Source organism: Dendrobates tinctorius, unplaced genomic scaffold (genome assembly GCF_039654945.1).
Source record: "Dendrobates tinctorius isolate UK_male_01 unplaced genomic scaffold, ASM3965494v1 ptg000022l, whole genome shotgun sequence".
Taxonomy (NCBI): Eukaryota; Metazoa; Chordata; class Amphibia; order Anura; family Dendrobatidae; genus Dendrobates; species Dendrobates tinctorius.
The window spans coordinates 19,765,772-19,775,000 of NW_027361690.1; positions in this window are offsets into that span (position 1 = coordinate 19,765,772).

A 9,229-nucleotide genomic window follows, 5' to 3' on the forward strand; every position below is an offset into this window, starting at 1 on the left:
ACCGTTCTTGTGATCATTCTGACCCCACGGGGTGGGATTTTGCGTGGAGCACCAGATCGAGGGAGATTATCAGTGGTCTTGTATGTCTTCCATTTTCTAATTATTGCTCCCACAGTTGATTTCTTCACTCCAAGCTGGTTGGCTATTGCAGATTCAGTCTTCCCAGCCTGGTGCAGGGCTACAATTTTGTTTCTGGTGTCCTTTGACAGCTCTTTGGTCTTCACCATAGTGGAGTTTGGAGTCAGACTGTTTGAGGGTGTGCACAGGTGTCTTTTTATACTGATAACAAGTTTAAACAGGTGCCATTACTACAGGTAATGAGTGGAGGAAAGAGGAGACTCTTAAAGAAGAAGTTACAGGTCTGTGAGAGCCAGAAATCTTGATTGCTTGTTTCTGACCAAATACTTATTTTCCACCATAATATGCAAATAAAATGAAAAAAAAACAGACAATGTGATTTTCTGGATTTTTTTTTCTCAGTTTGTCTCCCATTGTTGAGGTCTACCTATGATGTAAATTACAGACGCCTCTCATCTTTTTAAGTGGTGGAACTTGCACTATTGCTGACTGACTAAATACTTTTTTGCCCCACTGTAAATTTATATAATTTATACAATATGATTTTCTGGATTTTATTTTTGATAGTCTATATCTTAATTTTAAAATTAACCTACCCTTAAAATTATAGACTGTTCATGTCTTTGTCAGTGGGTAAACTTACAAAATCAGCAAGAGATCAAATACTTATTTCCCCCAATGTGCATATGTGAATTTATTTTTCAGTTGTTGGGATGATGTTTTTGTGTTTTCAGTGAAGGTTTATTGATGATATTTCATTTTTATGGGATGGTTATGAATTTGTTTTTTATGATGCTGTTTCTATTACTTATAATAATAGAATTGATGTGAAGAATACATCAGAAATGAATTATAGCAGTATCAATTTTCTTGACCTTAAGATCTCCATGGACCCTGATGACAGTGCCCACAATAACATTTTTCCAAAAAGTACATCAGCAGTTTTCTTTATTGGACTAATTGGCACCCTATTTCCTTCAAGAAAGGAATTCTGCTAGGTCAATATTTGAGAGCGAGTGGATCATATGTTAATGGCAACTGCTCCATTTGTGTTGTTATGCCAACTATTAAAACCTTCATAAATCCAGAAGACCAAAAAAATGTGATGTCAATTAACCTATCAGTCGATAGGAGTGGTATATGTAACCCAATGTAATTGTCTAAAATAATAAGTTGGTAAAATGATACATGAAAATCCATGCTATGTAACTCCCAACACACATTTTTTTTGTTAATGTCAGAGGAGGTATAGAAGTTTTTGAGTCCTCAGAGGATTGACGATTTTGGTATAGTATGTGTCTCAGCGCTCATGGACTGTACTCTGTATCGTTACATGGTCAGCCACTTCATGATTAAGGTTCATGGTTACTAAATGCTTTCACTTTTCAATAATGCAACACACAGTTGATGGTCTCATGTTTAGGAGGAAAGAAATTTCAAGAACTGACTTGTTGCAATGTTTTACAGTACCATGCTTGAATTTAGAGAACAGTGAGCACTTAAGAACGACCTATTCATTCACAAATATATACAAATGTTGGCTGCATAGCTAGGGGCTTGGTGTTATGTACCTGTGGCAATGATACGGGATGAAGAACCTGAATTCATTGATTAGGAGGTGTAAACCAATGGTTTTTTTTTCCACAGAGCGTAAACTATGAATAAATCAATACTGCAACTAAATATAATAAATTTTGTACTATATAATGGGCGGCATGGCGGCTCAGTGGTTAGCACTGCAGCCTCGCATTGCTGGGTTGTGGGTTCAAATCCGACCAAGAACAACATCTGCAAGGAGTTTGTATGTTCTCCCCGTCTTTGCAAGGGTTTCCACCAAGTACTCCAGTTTCCTCCTGCATGCATATCAAACACATAATTATAGGCAATTTAGATTGTGTGAGCCCATCGGCGACAGTGCAAACAATGTCTGTAAAGCGCTGTGGAAATAATGGCGCTATATAAAACAATGAGTAAAATAAATAAAAATATAATTTCAGAGAAATCTGTTTCCTTTTCCACTTATGAGTAGTGATGGGTGAGCACTAAAATGCTCGGGTGCTAGTTGCTTGGGTCGAGCAAATTGGAATGCTTGGTGCTCAACCCGAGCAACGAGCCCAATGTAAGTCTATGGGAAACTCGAGCATTTTTCCAGTGGCCCCCCCGGCGGTCTGCAGAGGGACTAGAAATTGCAGAAATCGATGGGAACATTGCTCAAATTACATGGGAGCAGCACACGTGTGTCTCCCTGCAGCATAAGTATCACAGCAGCAAAAGTATCGTGAAGATGCAGTTATTACTACGGCCTATTAACATCAAGCTCCTCTCCTCTCTTCACACAGGTACAATCTCTGCTTGCTTGCTGTCTCCTACAATCCCTGTTTGCTGTCATCTAGGGCAACATTTCATTAATGGTACAATCTCTGCTTGCTTGCTGTCTCCTGCTACAATCCCTGTTTGCTGTCATCTAGTGCAACATTTCATTTAATGGTACAATCTCTGCTTGCTTGCTGTCTCCTGCTACAATCCCTGTTTGCTGTCATCTAGTGCAACATTTCATTTAATGGTATATAACAGTGCCTACTGAATGTTTGCTAAATTCATTTGTTGCATTGAACTCAATACTTAGTGCTGTATAGCCATGTTGGGGCCAGTAGAGATGTTATCAGGTGTAAGGTGTTACTAGCATATGGATGTAGCCAGGCCCTGTGCCTTTGATTGCCTAACATCCCCTGGTGTGCTAGGCAATTGGTAATTTATTCCAAATCAGTTCCCACAATCCCTCTCACCTGATCCTCTACTCATTCCTATATATTCAGATATCTCCTAGGGGGGCACGTGTGCGGGTCAGGCACGTGTGTCTCCCTGCAGCATAAGTATCACTGCAGCAAAAGTATCGTGAAGATGCAGTTATTACTACAGCCGTTAGTCTCGGCAGGAGTCAGTACCTCACACTATGCATCTGTCTCTTTTGAGTATGTCTGCTGAGTATGCACTTCTTATTACTTGGACTTAGGTTAAAAGAAAAGCTATCTTATTTCTTCACCATGTTTACACATGCCCTCACAGTGCTTGCTCCTTTAATCCTCACTCTCCTTCGCTATCCCCAAACCCCAGCACCCTCTAACCAAATAATCATCTCCCCTTCCCTCTTTCCTCCCGACCTGACCTCCTCTGCTGAACTGCTCCTCAACCTCAAATCTGTCCGAATGAAACATAAAACAAGCTGCCCACTCCTTCTCCCATCTGCTCTCTCTTTTTCTGCTTCTACTCACTGCTGGCGACAGATCTCCAAATCCTGGACCCCCACAGCTCATACGCCCCATTACTACCCCTTCCTACCGCTCCCTATCTAATAAGAACTACCACAATCTTTCCAACTTAAAACCTGTGCCATTGACACCCAACCCCCTGCTCCCTCTCTCGGGAGCACATTGGAATGCCTGCTCCATCTGCAATAAGCTCCATGTGATTCATGACCGCTTTCTTTCTCGCAATCTTGCCTTTCTCGGCCTCACAGAAACCTGGCTGACACCCTCTGACACCGCCTCCACTGCTGCGCTGTGTTACGGCGGCCTCCACTTCACCCACAGTCCTTGCCCTGGCAATAGACGTGGTGGAGGAGTGGGTCTTCTCCTTTCTTCAAACTGCACCTTCAACCCAATCCCACCTCTTCCCTCCCTAATCCTCTCCTCTTTTGAAGTCCACTCAGTCCGCATCTACTCTCCCTCCAACCTCCAAGTGGCCGTCATATACCGACCTCCAGGCCCGACCACTGCCTTCATTGACCAATTCTCTACCTGGCTTCTTCATTTTCTTTCAACTGACACCCCCACTATCATCTTGGGTGACTTCAACATCCCCACTGATACCCTTCAGTCAGCAGCCTCCAAACTCCTGTCCCTTACTTCATCCTTTGGACTTACTCAGTGGTCCTCCTCAGCCACCCACACAGACGGACACACATTAGACCTGGTCTTCACCCGTCTCTGCTCTCTTTCTAACTTCACCACCTCCCCTCTCCCTCTATCTGACCACCATCTACTCATTTTCTCATCCCTGTCCTCCTCACCTGGCATCCATGTCCAGCAACACGCGCACCCCCGCAGAAACCTTGCACACCTAGACACCCACATGCTCTCTGACTCTATTCTACCACTGGCATCCATATCCTCACTCCATGACACAGACGGTGCCACTGCTCTCTACAATGCCACTCTCGCATCAGCTATTGATGCGGTTGCCCCTCACCTTCATGGCAGAATGCGACGTATCAACAGACAACCCGGCACAATAACACCACTAAAAAGCTCCGGCAAGTCTCCTGGATTGCAGAGCAGCGCTGGAAGAAAACAAATTCGCAAGATGACTTCACCACATTCAAACAGGCAACACTCGATTTCAAATCTGCTCTCACCTCTGCTAAACAGGCCTACTTCACAACCCTCGTATCTTCCCTATCTTACAACCCCAAACAGTTGTTCAAAACTTTTAACTCCCTCCTCCGCCCACCAATGCCTCCAACATCCCTCATCTCTGCCGAGGACTTTGCCACACACTTCAAAAATAAGATTGACCAAACAAGGCAAGTCTTCATCACTCAACCACCACAACCCCTTTGTATACCAGACCATTGCCCAAACCCCATAACCTCACTCTCCAACATCACTGAAGGAGAGCTTAATCGTCTCTTCTCCAAATCACACCTTACAACCTGTGCACTCGACCCCATCCCATCCCACCTCCTCTCCAACCTCACCACCACACTTATCCCATCCCTAACCCACCTTTTCAACCTATCACTAACGTCTGGTACCTTCCCTTCTGCTTTCAAGCATGCCACAATCACGCCTATCCTTAAAAAGCCAACCCTCGACCCAACCACTATGTCCAGCTATCGCCCAATATCGTTGCTCCCATTAACTTCCAAACTCCTGGAACAGCACGTCCACGCTGAACTTACCTCCCACCTATCATCTAACTTGCTCTTTGACAATCTACAATCTGGTTTCCGCCCCCATCAATCCACTGAGACAGCCCTGAACAAAATTACTAATGACCTACTTACAGCCAAATCAAATGGACAATACTCTATAGTCCTGCTTCTAGACCTGTCCTCCGCATTTGACACAGTTGACCACTGCCTCCTACTACAGATCCTCTCCTCCTTTGGCATCAAAGGCCTTGCCGTATCCTGGGTCTCCTCATACCTTTCCAACCGCACATTCAGCGTCTCCCACTCCCACACCACCTCCTCATCCCACCCTCTCTCTGTTGGAGTCCCCCAAGGCTCTGTTTTAGGACCCCTACTCTTCTCAATCTAAACACTTGGTCTGGGGCAACTCATAAAGTCCCAAGGATTCCAGTACCACCTTTATACTGATGACACTCAGATCTACCTCTCTGGCCCAGACGTCACCTCTCTGCTGTACAGAATCCCAGAGTGTCTATCAGCCATATCCTCCTTCTTCTCCTCTCGCTTCCTCAAGCTCAATGTGGACAAATCTGAACTCATCATCATTCCTCCATCTCACAGATCTTCCTTACCTGACCTAGCTATAACAATTAATTACATCACACTTTCCCCAGTACCGGAAGTCCGCTGCCTCGGAGTAACCTTTGACTCTGCCCTGTCCTTCAAACCGCACATCCAAGCTCTTTCTACCTCCTGTCGCCACCAGCTCAAAAATATTTCCAGAATCCGTCCTTTCCTCAACCCTCAATCTATTAAAATGATTGTGCATGCCCTCATCATCTCCCGCCTCGACTACTGCAACATCCTTTTCTGTGGTCTCCCTGCCAACACCCTCACACCTCTCCAGTCCATTCTTCACTCTGCTGCCCAACTAATTCATCTCTCTCCTCACTACTCCTCCGCTTCTCCCATCTGAAAATCTCTTCACTGGCTCCCATTCCCTCAGCGTAACCAGTTCAAATTACTAATACTGACCTACAAGGCCATCCATAACCTCTCTCCCCCATATGTCCCTGAACTAATCTCCCGATACCTTCCCTCATGTAATCTCCGGTCCTCCCAAGACCTCCTTCTCTCCTCCACACTTATTTGCTCCTCACCCAACCGCCTCCAAGACTTCTCCCGAATTGTCCCTATTCTCTGGAATTCTTTGCCCCAACAAGTCCGACTATCAACCACATTTGGATCCTTCAGACGGAACCTGAAAATCCACCTCTTCAAGAAAGCCTATAGCCTGCAATGATCCTGCTACCTCCTTCTCTCTCACCACTACCGGTGATATCACCTCAACCAACACCGGAACTGCTGCAACCCACCAACCTACTGTCTCCTTCCCCACCATCCTGTAGCATGTAAGCCCGAAAGGGCAGGGTCTTCTCTCTCCTCTGTATCAGTCTGTCATTGTTAGTTTGTTTACTGTAAGTGATATCTGTAATTAGTATGTAACCCCTTCTCATGTACAGCACCATGGAATCAATGGTGCTATATAAATAAATAAATAATAATAATAATAATAATAATAATAATAATGGGGAAGACTCTTAGAACCATTTCTGACTCCCAGGTCACTGCTGTGAACAATGTTGTCAGAGTCTTACGCCACTTTTACAGACTCACAATAAAACATACAAAAAAGAAACCAAAATGGATTTTTCTGGGAAATATGTTAAGGAACATCCTTTCCAGGGTAATTACATGTACATAAGGCAAAATAAATAACCAAAACCAAAAATGCTCCTCCACACCTTGGACTTCCAAAACTTTGGGGGCACTCCAATGTCCCTTTGAAAAGATGTAGAGGGCATCATGAAAAAATGTTCCCATAATTAGGAAGTAGGTCTCCCATAGTGTTTACCTATGCAGTGAATGCAAGGGCTGCCAAAAATTTGGAGGCACTCCAATGCCCCTTGGAAGAGACGTGGAGGAGAGCCTCATAAAAAATTTTCCCATTAGAAATCAGCGGGTCTCCTATAATTGTAATACCCATGCACTAAGTGTATGCGCTGACATACATTTACCCCTGGGGGGTATACATGAACATACTGTATAAAAAATATTTGTTACGGGTATCATAAACACCCTTGAAAAAAATTATGTGGGTGTTGCATCAAGGACCACGATCACCCTGGTGATAAAGTGGTGTAGGATGAGGAGAAGGCGGACAGCAGCAAATAGCCAAAATCAGGAAGCGTATACCCATGTGTGGGTGTGAAGAGGAAAAGACTTCCCAAAAAAAGACACTGGATTTGAGTTTATTTTATGCTGCTATTATTCGGTGGTGTTGAAAAGTCTGGCCCAATCCAGCCCTTGTTTTTTAATATGCCTGTCAGCATTTTCAGTTGACAGGCGGATGCGCTTATCAGTTATAATTCCAACGGCGGCACTAAAAACCCGCTCTAACAAAATGATAGCAGCAGGGCAGGCCATGACCTAGAAGGCATAGAGAGCCAGTTCATGCCACTTGTCCAGCTTGGATACCCAATACTTATATGGCACAGAGGAATCACGGAGGACACTGGTATGGTCAGCAAGGTACTCCCTCAGCAAATTCCCAAACTTTGCACTCCTTGTGAGAGTACCCCGCGCCTCAGGGCCTGTGCGATGTAAGGGTCTGAGAAACCTCTTCCAGAACTTTGACAGTGTTCCCCTGCCTCTGCTGGATTGTAGTTGTGTCTCTCTCGCCTGTACTCCTTGGTTGTCCAACGAGCTGTGATCTCTGCCGCATTTTCACATGGGAATTTTTTTTAATAATTCCGCAACAAGGGCCTTCAGGCACTGCCCATTTTAGTAGACCTGTCCACCTCGGGAATAAGAAATAGAAAGTTCTCCTTGTAGCTTGGATCTAGAAGTGTCACCAACCAGTAATGACTGTCACCCAAAATTTTGATAACGCGAGGGTCACGGGAAAGGCAGCATAACATAAATTCACCCATGTGTGCCAGACTGCTAACAGGAAAGATTTCCGTGTCCTCAGCAAGAGGACGACTGACCATGCCCTCCTCTTCCTCCCTGTTCTCAGGCATTCCACGCTATACAGACAGTATGACAGTTGTGCAGATAATACCATCTATAGCACATGAAACTAGCCCCTGTTCTTCCTCCTCCTCCTCTTCCTTATTGTCACTCAATCCATGTTGGGATGAGATTAGTCTGGGCTGTGTGTAATCACCCTGTATGGTTACCTGCTCCATCTCATTGTACTCTGCCTGCAATGCATCCTCTTTGATTGTGAGCAGAGAGCATTTCAGAACACAGAGAAGTGGGATGGTGATTCTAATTATGGCGCCATCGCCACTCACCATCTTGGTGGAGTCCTTAAAGTTTTGGAGGATGGTACATATGTCTGACATCCATGTCTACTCGTGAGGTCTTATGTGTGGAGTCAGAACTGAATACTGACAGCCTTGTTAATGCTCGTAGTCAACAGCTGCCCTCTTCTGCTCACAAATCCTTCAAAACATCTGCAGTGCAGAGTTCCAATGCGTGGGGACATCACACACCAGTCGGTGAGCCAGAAGCTGCAAATGCTGCTAAAGCACGGCAAAGGTGGTGGAAGCTGTAGCTGACTTTCTAAAATGGGCACAGAGGTGGCGTACTTTGACATGCAGATCTGGCAGCTTCGGGTAGGTTTTGAGATACCACTGAACCACGAGGTTAAGCACATGGGCTAGGCATGGTACATGTGTGAGCTCGCCTTGCCTCAGAGCCACCACCAGGTTCCAGCCATTGTCACACATGACCATGCCTGGCTGTAGGTCCAGTGGTGTCAGCCACAGATCTGCCTGCTCTTTCAGATCTTTCCACAACTCTTCAGCATTGTGCAGTTTGTCATCTAAGCACATTAGCTTCAGCATAGCCTGTTGCTGCTTGGCTGAGACAGTGTTGCAGTGCTTCCAGCTTGTGACTGATGTGGTCATTGACTGTGGGGACAACCCTGATTGACGTAGGGCCCGCAATCCTCGACGTAAGGAGGATGGGTTCCATCCCAAGGTCCGACTGGCTCCCAGCTTCCACTATGTTAACGCAGTGTGCCATCAGTGAGATGTACTATCCCTGCCCACAAGCACTTGTCCATGTGTCTGTAGTTAGGTGCATTTTTCCAGTAACTGCAGTAACTGCATTGTTGAGGACACGGCTAATGTTGTGGGACACGTGCTTGTGTAATGCGGGGAAGCAGAA